General features: G+C 40.1%; 1 protein-coding gene across 14 annotated transcripts in view; it reads right to left on the bottom strand.

Annotated features, from left to right (window-relative positions):
* Nucleotides 1-13,472, bottom strand: part of ADGRL2 (adhesion G protein-coupled receptor L2) — a 184,430-nt gene extending 170,958 nt beyond the window's left edge. For 7 of the 14 annotated variants that reach the window (XM_087866039.1, XM_087866040.1, XM_087866042.1 and 4 more), the window contains exon 1: nt 11,631-12,441. The gene's annotated coding sequence lies outside the window, so the exon portion shown is untranslated. Of the gene's footprint in view, nt 1-9,936; nt 10,139-10,463; nt 10,729-11,630; nt 12,443-12,813; nt 12,954-13,108; nt 13,246-13,375 lie in introns of those variants that run through there. The other 7 variants (XM_045801925.2, XM_087866038.1, XM_087866037.1 and 4 more) reach the window with 6 other exon arrangements.
* Nucleotides 13,473-13,759: the final 287 nt, after the last annotated feature.

Below are 13,759 nucleotides of genomic sequence, written 5' to 3'. Positions count from 1 at the left end.
AAGTTATGCACTCTCTGACAGTTACTGTTCCTCACGTAACAATTTTCCTGGAATGAATTCTCTAGTAACCCTTACCTCTCTGTGAAGGGAGGTATAATATTCGAGGGAAAAGGGTAATGAACTGTAACATCAGATTCCATTTTCCGGTGCAGATCATAGTTAACACCAAAAATGGTAAGAAATCTTTTTTACCATATTATTTAAGACAATGAAGTTGGCAGTACGGGATGCCTATCAATAATTCTACCGAAAAGGAGCATTTGTATACTTTTGTGAAAACATACCATCATAATCCTATTGAAGTGTAATTGCTGTTGCTAATATTCTTATCCTGGTATGAAAATGCTCTGCGTAAGTGTAGCATAGACTTGTTAAGATAATACATGACCATGCTGAGAGGTTAATACTTATATAAAAGCCCATGCCAGTACCATAAATCTCTTTATTAGACAATAGTTTCCTTACTTAGGGGGTAAGTAACAGTAACAATCTGACTTTTCACATTAGTAAAGCTTAGCTAATAAAACAGTAAGTCTACAACAAAGAATTTCATTAAGAAACAAAGCCTCCTAAAATACAAAATAAATACTTTTACTTGTCATATCATTCCTTGGTAAACTAAGGAAAAGAAATGAGCTATTACATCTCTTTTCAAGGATGCATTTCTTTTTTTTCCAACAAGCAAATTCTGAAATAACATTTTTACACTAAAAATGTAAAAATAAAAATAAAATGCTCATTTTTAGTAAAATTTAATTATCTTATCCTTAAATTTCCTGGCACAATTACACATATGATGTGAAAAATCTTGCTCACTGAAAAGAACCAAATGCTCCTAAAGGCTTTTAACCCTGACTACCAAAACACCTGATCGGAAAAATCTCAAGTACTTCTCAGTTATCTGTCTTATAATTTCTTAGAAATTTAGCTGACACAGTGTTCATAAATGTAATTCCATTTTTTAATTAAGTACTATCTACCCTGTCTGCATTCATTTTTTTCCAATTTTCTAAACCATTTAATATTAGATCTTTACTGGTGGTTTCCCTGTTTTTAAGTGTCACTACACTAATCAGTTCGTTATTTCAAGTAAAAGTCATTAATCCAAAGTGATCATTTTTGTTTTTAGAGAAGAGCATATGCAATTCATCTACTTTGATCTACTAATTAAATGTAGAGGAATGTAACTTACTACTTACTGTTCAGTGATCACTTTATAATATTTTACATAATCTGGAAATTTTTCTAAAAAATCCGATCTCTCTTTTAACAATTATTAGATATTTAAACAAGACACAGTTCTACAGTCACCCAGAGCTTTGGCCGATCATAAAAATATTTAGCATCTCAAAATGAATCTGATTCATTTTCTTCATTATCTTTCAAGTTATTTTTACTAATTAAGGAAAGGTAAAAAGCACATTTGTAATCTGTGAATACAGGCAATGATAAACTTGGACATTTAGTATATTAAATTTCACTATAATTTGGCTAATCCCAAATAGTTTATTTTCCTTAGAACAATTTTTCTCAAACAAAAATTTAAAATATATTAAAAAATAGAATTTTCAAAAAAGCAGTATCAACTGATACTGCCTTGATTATTTTATCTCATATACAAGCTCCCTCTGCAGGTAATAACAAGGGTTAGCAAAAATATCTGAAACATGCAGGCAGTTGCCTGGTAAAGATGCAGGTCACCATTGTATGAAAATACTATTATCCAGAGTCTCCTCCTTACCAATTATCTGATTAAAATAACTGCTTCTGAAAATTTGTGGTTCAACATGATTATTCTTGTCCTTCAGCTTGGCTAAGAATGCAGCTTGAGCAGGCAGGATATATAAACTTCTCAAAGTCACCCAAAAGCCACTCTTACAAGGTGTATTTCAAGGAAAAGAAAACATTTACCTTGCTTACACAGCACCAGCCTGAAATGATAGACCACCCAAAACAAAGCTGTTCAACCCGTTTATCTGATGCATCTTCTGATCCCAAAGTAAATAATCAAAGGTGGTATTTTAGGATTGACTTACAGGGAAAGATAAAAGATGAATTTTAAATAAATGCAGTAACTACTACATTTTCTTCTTATTTAGAAAAATTCAGAAACTTAAACCTGAAGTATTCACTTCTGAAAAATAAATTTATTTTCATTAATTCAATATGAAAAGAAAAAGAAAAACTGATTTGATTTGCAAAATGCCCTTTACTCCTCCATCATATTTTTTTCAGAATCTGTTTTAGATTTGTGTTTACACACTCTCCTTTTCACCATATTCCTTTCTCCGTGTATACAGATATAAAGTACATCTCTGACAAGGGAGCAGGGAGAAAAAAGGCAAAGTTAAGAATATTTTCAAAGTCTTGGGGGCAATGTATTACCAAAAATTATTACTGGACAATTTGATGTCCTCCTGATTTTTCCCTTCAAACATGTATGCACCACCTTATAGCATATAAGCAGTGACTAGAAATTTGAGGCATTAAATTTGACTTACCCATAAATGAACTGACAGGCTTTATAAAGTGTTGGTTTTTTTTTTTTAAACTAAGATCCTTATTAAACACATGTAAATTATAAAAGATATACTCACTTTCATGCTAAACATACAAAAATATCATACAGAGATACCAGTTAAATTTCTTTTCTACTTAAACAAAGAAAACAAGGCTAAGGGGAAAGGCAACTTGTAATAAGCAGCATTTGTAGTGAGTTTTTCACTTAAGAGAAAAATAAAATTTTGTTTCACTTATATTTTTAAATATTCAGGCTGTAGACCTAGTTTAAAACACATGATAATATGAAAAGTGACCTCCATCAAAGCTATGGGTGTCACAGCATTTACAGGAGAAAAAACAAAGGTCCGGGGGAGATGTTTCTATTATTCATCTATAGAGCTATCCAGAGGAAGCAACTAATATCCAAATACTATCTTTCTCATGACATTCACAGAACTTCGGAAGGACAGAAACAGTTAAACGTCCTTAATAAAATGAAATGTCTAAGACATCAAAATTTTCGTATAATTTTTATTTGTTTTATTTGTTGATGGATATGAAGCAAAATGAAACGTTTCAGAATTACATCCATCTTTTTTTAAATGTAATACAAGGTACATAAAGTGCATCAATTCTTCATTTACTACATTAAGCCTTTGTCAAATTCTATAGAAATATCCACAATCACTGGGATACAAATGCATAAGCTTACAACATCACCAAAATAAATGTTCCCCACACTCTCTTGGACATTAACCACATGAAGACCAGGAATTTTAAGAATTAAAACACACCATAGGCATCTCGAGATTAAGAACACAAAGAAGAGTAGAGAAAATATTGTATAAAAACGTGTGTTCTGTAAGTTCTAATCAATAGTAATCAACAGTAATAACCAGTGAAAAAATGGTAGGCTTTTAAGGCAGAGGAATAAAATTTCTGTATGGAAAGTACAAATGGAATAAAGAAACAATAATTCCAAATAGAAATACTTTGTTTCAAAGTAAAGAAATGTGGAAAATAATTTTCCACTGATTTTTTTAATGTAAATTGTAGTTGAGAATTGATTAGGTAAATACGATCTACATAAAACAAAAATATATACCAACTAAAGACCTGTTCTAAAATCTTGTAATGGTTCCCCTCATTATATGGAGAACCGCTGTCACAGTATTCTATATTAAAAATAAAATTATTAAAATTAGAACTTACTTTATAAACAAAACAGAACTCTCTTTTGCTCTCTTTATAGACACTATTTACTGTCCTCTACAAAAGAAAGCATTAGTCAAAAGCAAGGTCACCGAGCCCACCCCCAGAAGCCCAGAACCATTTTTGACAATAATTGGGGTTAGACTATTTTGTCATCTAAATCCAGGGCAATAATCTGTTTGAGGTATGGGCTGATGTAAAAATACCTACAAAATGATGCAAAGCATAGGTAGTACAAGCATTTCATGATCCAAAAGTAGTAAATACCTTTGAGAACAAAACAGAGAATAACTAATTCATATCATTTTCAAAATCAGTTTAAAAAGTTATTTTAATCGCACATATTTTACATTTTAAACTTACATTTGTGGTAATTTTTAGGCAGTAACTGTCATAAATATTGATATATCTAAAGGAACAGAATATAAATTCCATGCTTATATATATACGTGTGTATATATTTATTTGATCAAGAAAGGAGTTAAAGAGTATTACCTAATAATTGAAAGAGCAAAACTAACCCTTTTTCTTTTATGAGGAACTTCATGGTGGATTTTTCACTACTGCAATGGCTAAAGATTTTATTATTCACCTAGAAAAAGATTTATCCGGTTTTGTTCTAACAAAATAATAAGCCTTTGAACAGATCTAAGTCTAAAGTTAACCATCTTTTCAACTTCTTCCACCTCTCATGGCCAAGAACTAATAGTTTGTTTTTATCTTTCTTTTTTCTACTATCAATTTAAAAAAACAACAAAAAACCATACATTTTTGAAGTTACTTAATGCATCCTAAACAGAATTAAGTCATTATTTCAGGATGTTACCTTCTGCTTAACCTGACTGCTTTTTAATATTTCTATTTTTATAAAAATATTGAATCTATCCTTACAAAAAGCTCCCAAAGTTTTTTCTTTCTTAGCTTTAAGTAGGCTTCTTTTAAAGCAACTAATTTCAATACTGAAATTCAGAGATTAAGGTGTAATCCCTGTGTGTGAATTTTAATGTTTATAACGTACTCCTCACAGATTGGAAAAATCAATGACAAGACCAACAGGGGCCCGTTTTGCTCAGCATAGGTTTTCTTGTCAGGTAGTGATTAATGCTGTGCTCTGTAGAGGGAGACATTACATCCGGGCTAAAACAGACCTAAATTTTACCCTCAGGCAGAAATCTGATTTAAACATCTCTATTTAAAGTGACATTTGTCCTCCCTTTTCAACTGGTTTCCCCAGAAATGCCAGGAAGTTGACTTCATGACCTAAAAACAGCTGGGTGGCTGTGAGCAGCAGTTGTGGCCTGTTCTTGCACTTGGGTAAATCTGGGTGCCAGAATGAATCAAGGTGGTAATAAAACAGGTGCCCAGCTATCCGCTTTGATGAATCCCATGCCACCTTCTTGCTATAAGAATTTAAGACTTAAAATTCCTTATAATTCTAGCGTCAGTAGTAAAAATTTCTAAAATGTGTTTCTGTTACTGATAATAACTTACCTATCCATACTGAAGGGCTGGATTTCTTTTGATGCCTAAAATTACATCTAATATTTCACTACACTCATCTGAAATATCAGCTGATTACAAATTCTAGAAATGCAGAAAAGCAACTACAAAAAGCAGATCTCTAAAACAAGTAAGAATATGCAAGTGGAAATATTTTCTTGTACGTAATGTAACAGCTTCCATAAAAACAAAAATGGAAAACAAAAAGAAAAAAAGTTCACGTAACAGAAGTCACCAAGTAAACAAGATATATGCGTATTAAAACAGGCACCAATATCCTTACACTGTGAAACATGGTAGCTTTTGATATTATTAGGCAATTTAGACATTGCTGGCAAGTTCCTACTAACCAAGGTAATCTAATTTCTGTTGCTTTTCAACGTAAATTGATTTTTTTTCTTTTAGCCGTTCTGGTAATTGAACAAATTTATACAACTGTGATGGGATTTTACTTACCACCACACAATGCATAAAATTCTCTATGAAGACAAACTATATTACTTCATAAAACTACATTTTTGTTGTAATTAAACAAATTGTATTTAAACTTGCTCTGTGCTTCAAAGCAATCAATAGTATTTTGCTGTGAGCTGCACTTTACTTGCAGGTGTTTAGCGCTAGGTTCCTTCACTTGATCTACCTTTTTTAAAGATAGTGTTTACTGGCAATATATGGGAGGTCATTTTCTTCTTAAGAAATAACTTTTTAAAAATCGTTGCATAAGAATATACTAGAAAATATCTGCAAATAATTGCCTACACTTAGTCTATCAGATAAATGACGTAAAAAGATTTTTAAGTATTTTTGGTTGATTAAGACCTTTTATGACACAGTCATCCACTTAAAAAAATACCTACTTATGTCAAAAGAGCATTAAGAGATTTTCATTGCTTATAACATACCCATAACAAGACCTATAAAGTCAAAATACCACACTGAAGTCCTGAATAAAATTTAGGAATTATAGATCCCCAGTTATATGGTTTCCCCCTTAAAAGTTATTCACTTAGGTCAAGAAAAATGTCATCATTTTAGGATTCTAATTCACTAATTCCAATCATTAACTATCTCTATGTTAAACAACCCATTTCTTAAGGGCTTTTCTTAAAGCATTAAAAAAAAAAGTCACTACTTGACCAATCTTGAGTAGCAAAAAGATTTCAGAGAACAGCCTCAATTTTTCCGATAACATCAAGTCTAATTACAGTAATCGGGGTGATTAAATACTTTTCAACCTTCAATCAAGAATTATTTGAAGAGATGAATATTTAGGTGGGGCTATAGACTAATTAGTGTTATGTAAGAGAGAACTTACCTAAGCTATGATTTTAACCTATCTTTAAAATAAAAATGTTTTAATCTTTCTTGAAAATAGTTACAAAACAGTTATCTATTTAGGTAATATGAACTAATATTTAAACAAATTACCTTAAGAACTGATATGACCAAAACATAAAGAGGATTTCAAGGCCTTTTCAGGTCTAGGAGCTAAAGTTGCTCTTTTTAACACTTGATCAAAACCAACAATTTGCAAAATTTTTTAGCTAAGTATTTTTGCAAATAATTTGATGAACCTGTCTTCATAATCATCCACTTTATTTCTAGAATTTATTAGTCTGAAAATAATTCCACTTTAATTTTACATGAACCTTTTTTGCAGAAAAGCAGACATGTCAAATGTGTACCTCTCCAAGACTCAAATTAGATACGGTGGACAAGAAGAGGCAAAGTGTACAGTCTTTGAGACTTTTTGTAAAAATAGCAAACCTGAATTCTTCAATCACTGAATTCTTCACATTTCCAAGACTGTATTTCATTCCTAATCTAAATACAGTTAATCTGCACTCTTAAGTATCAGCAATTAGGCAAGTGGTATGGATTCTTATTAAAATGAGAACAGATTTCTCCCAGGTAGATATAGTGTGTGTAGCCCATACCTAAATTGTAATGCTCTCCTCATCTCATACTACATCTGTCAATAAACTAAGTGTGACTTGAGTATTTATTCACAAAAGTTAGGTCAAATAAATATTTTGATAGAAAATACAGCAATAACATTTTATTACTATGGTGTATAGATTTCCAGTTACCTCTTGACCTTCCCAACTTCTCAATCTTAGCTCACATATTCCTATATTACTTAAGACATTAAAATATTATGTTAGATTTTTTAATAAAACACAGAAAGCTTCAATAATGATCAAATAAAGATCTAACTGTAAGTAAACCTTGGTTTTAAAGCTCTCCTCTCGCTCATTTTAAGAAAGGAAACGCCCAGAAGCTTGGTGTTAACGTTTCTGCTGATTGTGAAAATTGCAGCAATAAAAACTCCAACTGCTTGTCTTATATTAAGTCTTGTAGTACTACTCTATGTGAGATCCGCATATTTAATATTAGTTTTTATAACATTTGGAAGTTCTGTTGTCTGCTTTGATGTTAGTCCATTAATAAAGCAGAGTCAAAAGCCTGAAAAAATTATATTTATTGGAAATTCTCAAGTCAAAACCAGAAGTAATTGGTTTGTTCTACCCCACATGACTTAATATTCTGATTTCTCCAACTACCTGCTCCCAGAGCTATCTGCATTTCTAAATTCATTTTCTGTTGCCAACACACAGTAACCCACAATGATTGAAAATGGCAGCTGAAGTGCTTCTACAACACATTAATTTTTCTCTAAGTAGTCCAATTTTGTCATTGAAATGTTGAAAAAATCTTTTCACCGCATTTTACACCTTCAGGGATTTGCTGAATTCAGGATCACCATCATATAAAATGAAGAACAATGTTTTCAAGACAATTTTTAGATTATCACTAATAGCTCTAAAGGATAATGTTTTCTTTATAGCACTCTGCATTCAAAGCAGACTAGTTAACAGCAACTTAAGTGCAATAATAGCAATTATAACAATGGGGGCATTTTTACCTCAAAAGTAGTTCTTGGACAACTGAAGGGACCAGATAAATAAACTATCATAAAATGATTTCAGGGGAATGATATACAATTTGAATGCCACTAAAAAAACATCTTATCTTAGTCTGAATAAAGTATCTTATTAAACTAAAAACTAAAAATGTTAGGCGATTAATGTAATGATATTTTTCCCTCCAAAATTGTTTATTAGAGCTAATTCTCAGTATTAGAATAAAAACAAGGAGTTCCGAACATTAGTTTAAAAAAAAAAGAGTCCTCTTCTAATGAAAGAATATAAACTCATGTTCAAAATCAACTAACCATCAAAGGTAAAACTATAAAAAAAAAAAAAAAGGCTCCAAAACCTTCTCTGAGGTTCATTTTCATCTTAAAACTAGTCTTTAGGAAATGTTGAGCTAAATAAATAAAACCAACACTTTCCCAGAAGTTGATGAAAAAAGTTCTCCCTTGACCCATCTGCTTGCCATAAAATGACCCAAATGACCCAAGTACTTGTTCTTGTTTCTTCACTCATGGATACTGAGTTGTTAAATTCAAAGAACTTATCTCTCTGCAAATGTAAAAAAAGCATTAACAAATATGCTACAAATATTAGGAAAAAATAAACCAACTGTAAGCTGAATTCTCCAGTTTACGGTGTTTGATAAAATACAAAACTTTCGAGACAAAGCAAACAATATTCAAAAAGAATTACTACTAAATAGAATTCACAAATAATCTGAGTATCACCTAGAACCCTTTTTCAAATTAAACTTGCAGAAGTGCATTAACAAAGTTCATACTGAGTTTTTAATATCCAAACCCTCCATTGATTTTTTTCCCCTTAATTTAGCAAGTGTATTAAAAATAAGTTTCCTAGGTGTAAAAATGAGTGTCCCTTTATCACAAGATTTCTACTGTTTTATAGACTAATTAAAAGACTTTCTTCCCCATTTTACTAATATAACAAAGTGTAGGCCCTAGAAAAGTATTAAGTTAGAAGGAAAAGCTTTCTCACTCTCTTCCACTGAAGGGACCCCAAAAGACAGGCAACAGTGACTATCATAAAATAAAAGGTCACCCTTTTTCTAGGAACAAACCATTTATCAATAGAAAATAATTGTCTTGCCATTTGCAAGGGCTCCACAGCAATAGACAATGTTTTTCACTCACATAATTACAAAACAGTGAAAGTTCAGAAACACAGCCTGAATCCACCTCCCTATTTTTACCCTTTACAATTCTCATTGCCCTTTGGGCCTCTGCTTGGAAGCAAATGGAAGACAGGCTGAAGTTTTCTCAATTGAGCTAAAGCTAAGAAACCTTTGATATGCTAATAGTCCCCTTCAAACGGTAAGAATTCACACTTGCATTAATTCAAACAATTTGTGCAGAATGATGTGAAATGGCACCTCTTTTAGAGGCAAGCAACAAAAGGAGAGAATCGGAATGTCTGAAGGAACTAAACAACAGAACATTTGTTCTGCAGTATTCTCTCTATCATGCATAAATTTCCTGGAGGGTGGAGGGAGGAACAACAAAAAGTTCCACAACACACCTGAACAGAAGTAGATTTTCTTATATAAGGTTTTCCAAATATTATAAACATATTAAATTTAAATTTACCAAGTTACCTTTTTACTTAGGTCAAGAGTCCCATAACAACTTGGAATGTTGCTAAAGACACTACACAAACTATTCTATTTTTCTGCTGTGGACGCATATTGCCTCCTTAGTACCAAACTTTCAAGGTTTGCCCAAGATCAAACCTGATTTAGTAAGAGACATCCCAACAGGAAATTATTTACCAAACGGATGTGACTTTTCTTCATTGTGCAACTCGAGTTGGGCAAAGAGCAAACTCGGTGGGGCCGGTTCCAGATACAAACACTGACAGGGAAATGAATGGACCAACAGCGTCCGTTAAATCTACGCCTCTGGAAAGGGGAAGAGAGAAGTACACAGACTGTAAAGGCTGAAGAAGAAAATTTAAGAATTGGGGCGGAGAGGAGAGTGCCTTAGAACCCGGCCTTTGTAACGGGAACCATATGGTTGGTGGCTGCGGCTCAGACGCTCCCAGGCTGCTCGGAGGAGCGGCTAAGCAGCCTGACACCTTTCAAGAAACAGGAGGAAAACATTTCCTCGGTCTGAATCCGAGACAACACAGTTTGCATCAGGAAGAACGGAATGAGAGGGCCCGGGAAGGGGGAAAGGATGAGGGGGGAGGAGTCCGTAGAAGACCACGAAAGAAGACGGACCGCAGGACTTTTCCCTCCAACTACGTTTTTAAAAGACAGAACGAAGAGGATAAAATATATATATATGAAAGACATACGTTCCTTAGCCTCCGATCAGCGACACTTTGGGCACAAAGTAAAGCTTCCAGCGATTTTCCCTACCCCAAGCCCCGTAGTTTGGCGAAAGGAACAAACTTTACTGATCCCAAGTGAGGGAGTCCTGCAAGCGTGCCTCCCCACTGCTAGGACGCTTTTGTGGCTTCGCCCGCCCTCGCCTCCCTACCGGAGGGGTCGGGTCGCCCCAGCCAATCAAGGAGCCTAGGTTCGGTTAGCCCAGGGATCTCCCATTTCCTCCCGCTCCTCCCACGCCTTCTCCTCCCCGCGGATCCCCACCCGGCACCCCCATCCTGCAAACCAGGCTTCCCAAGGTTCCCAGCCCCACAGCCACCCCAGGAGCCCACGGTCGGCAACTTCTCCCGCAGGCCCAGCGCGGCCCGCTGCTGCCCTCTCACTGCGGGTCCGGGAGGCTCTCTGCCCTCCCCAGGGCCCGCCTCGTGCCGGGTCCCGCCACCCGCCCGCCCCGCGGGGCCGCCCCTAATCGTTGCCAGCCCCCGCGCCGGCCTAGCCACATCTGGCTGCGCTTTGCTGTCATCCTCGCCTCTCCACACCAACAAGAAAAAACAACAACCCGCAACAACTCACCCAAGCCCTCCCCCCATCGCCCACTTCCCTCGAACTCGGCTCCCGGCGCCCGGCCTCCCTGCTCCACTTACAGCCCGGGACCAGTCTGCAAGCGGGCGGGGCGGTGGGGGACTGGGCCCCGCACCCCGAGCAGAGCGGCCCCACGGAGGGCGCGCCTTACACCCCCCTCCCCAGACGGGCTGTAAAAGGGCGAGCGGCTCCTTCCGACCCAAGCTTTCACAAAATCAAAAAACGCATAACCCAATCGTACTCCCCCCACGCCCCCTGCAAACAGACTGATGCCTAGAGAGCTTTACAACAGCTCCCTGAGAAAAGGAGAAGCTGGCTGGACGGGACTGGAGTTCTGCGTATCGATTTCTGAGGAGAGGAGGTGGGGGGAGGGGGAGCAGCAAGAGCCAGCACGGGTCTCCCCCTCCGCCCGGCCGAACATAAACAAACAGCCGAGCCCCAACTCACCCGCGGCTCCCTCCACCTCCAGCATCCACCCCCGGGCAGGAGACGCAAAGCAAACAGGTCTCCGAAGCCCGGCACAGAGGCACATTGTTCGCTCCTGCGGCTCTTACCTCGGTCTGCGAGCGCGCCCCGGGGGCAGGCCGTCTGGCGCGGGGGCCGCGCGGGGAGAGGAGCAGAGGGCAGCGCGACCCCGGCCGGTGAGGGCCGAGGCCGGCCGCACGCGGGTCGCCGGCCGCCGAGTCCGCGCCGGAGGCAGCGCCGCGGCTCGCCGGCCGGACACGGCGCCGCTGCTCGGCCGCCGCCGCCGCCTCCTCCAGCCAAGCAGCCAGCGCCGGGCGGCTCCTGGGGTTAGGTCAACATTTTCCCGCAGTTTCCCACACGCCGCTCCGCGAGAGGGGTCTTTTACACACGCGCGCACTCCCTCAGACCACACGCTCCCTTAGAAAAATCAAAATTTCGGGAATCAGAGCGAAAGGGGTGGCGGAGGTAAAAGCCCGACAGAGGTGCGCAGACTTGGGAGTCCCCTCGGAGCGGCAGCCGCGGGAGGGGCGGGCAGACGCCAGCGGCGCGAGGCCAGCTCAGTTTGTCAGGCGAAGCCCCTCAGCCCGCGGTCTGCGCCGGCCGGACTGGCATCCCTCGCGCCGACCCTGCGGCCTGGGGCAGGAGACAGCGGCGGCCCCTCCTCACATTTCGGGGCTCCGGACCGAGGCTGAGCAGTGGCCGCTGCCCCACGAAAGGCTGAAGGCGAGGACTCTGGCTCGGGGAAGCAGGGAGGTGCACAGAAGAGCCACGCCACGCACAGCTACAGAGGGAAGATGCCCCCCAACAATCCCAAGGAATTCTCCGGTAAGCTCCCGATTTCGCTCCAGCACCTCTGCGAGTGTGTGTGTGAGCGGAGAGAGAGTGAGAGGGAGAGAGGGAGAGAGAGGGAGAGAGGGAGAGAGATGGGGGAGTGCGAAGTCCTGACACAGACTCTCGGCGAGGTCTGAACTGGAGTCACCTCCAGCCTCCTCCTCCTCCCCAAATCCCCACCTACCCACCCCCCTTCCCGAGTTCGACTAATCATATAAACATATTAGCGTGTACAGCGGCAAAGGACAAATCTCTCCCTCCTGATTTTTCCAGCAAGGGGCTCAGGCAAACTCAAAAGAAGATTACAGGCAGCTAAGTACAAAACGTGGAGCAGATAATCTATAACTCATTGCCGCCCAATGGCCATTTTCCACTCCATTTGAGCAGCTGCGGCGGCGGTGCGCCTGAGCAGGGGGGAGGGGAGCGAAAGGGGACACTTACGGGCTCCAGCAGTTCGAGTGGAGGCGGCGGTGGCCGAGCAGCCGCCCGAGGACAGGCCGGCCCCGGCTCCGCCGGCGGGGCGGCCGCAGGGCTGTCCGAGCAGCGGCGGCGAGGGACGCGCGCGCTCGGCCTCGGAACGCGCCCTGGAGGCGGCCTGCGGCGGCTGGCGCCCCTCCTCTACCTCCCCGTCCGCTCGCCACCCCCCGCTCAGTCCCGGGGCTCCGCATCCAGCCTCCCCCCTCCCACTATCAACACACCCCTTCCACCCTGACCCCCACCCCCAAACTCCACTCACTGCGCGCTAGGTCCTCCGCGCGCTCCTCTGGCGCGCGTTCTCCATCCTGTCCACACACACGCACTTTAAAAACATTTATTTTATTTCTGGAACGGGGTGAAGGGTGTTTGGGAGAGCACGGCGGAGTGCGGCGCTCGGGCCTCCAAGGCGGGGCGCAGGGGGCTGGCCAGAGGCTGCGGGGGGCCCCCTCCCCTCTTCCTTCCAGGCCCAGGAGCTTTCTCCTTGCCTGCACTTCGGAGAGGCGCCCAGGATGCGTCTTTTACCCACCCTGTCTCCAGGTTTTCTCTTTTCTCCACGCAGCGAGCCGTAGGCTTCGAAACTTTTAGTTCCCGCAGCCCTCCTTTTGTGTGACTGCTCCGAGGAGAAAAGAACGTCTGTTCGCCGCGGTTGCCTCCGTCCGGCTGCGGCGCGCGGGGGACGCTCCAGGGTTAATGCGTCTTTGATACCTGAGATTTCCGGCGCGCTCGTTAATGAAAGTTACATTTTTTAAAATTGCGGTGACTTTTTCTTTGTAGTTACAGAGACCTCGCCAAACTTTGACTTTATTGACTATATTTCACAAGAGCGTTTTGTTTGTTTTTGATTAAACCCACCAGGATAAGCAAAGGAAGGAAAGGAGACTACAAGGCTCTTTACTCGCAAGTGCATTCA

The sequence above is a fragment of the Ursus americanus genome, chromosome 12, assembly GCF_024610735.1.
Source record: "Ursus americanus isolate L20-20 chromosome 12, mUrsAme1.1.p, whole genome shotgun sequence".
Taxonomy (NCBI): domain Eukaryota; kingdom Metazoa; phylum Chordata; class Mammalia; order Carnivora; family Ursidae; genus Ursus; species Ursus americanus.
Note: the sequence above shows the minus strand (reverse complement) of the source record. Positions and strands in the feature narration are given on the sequence as shown.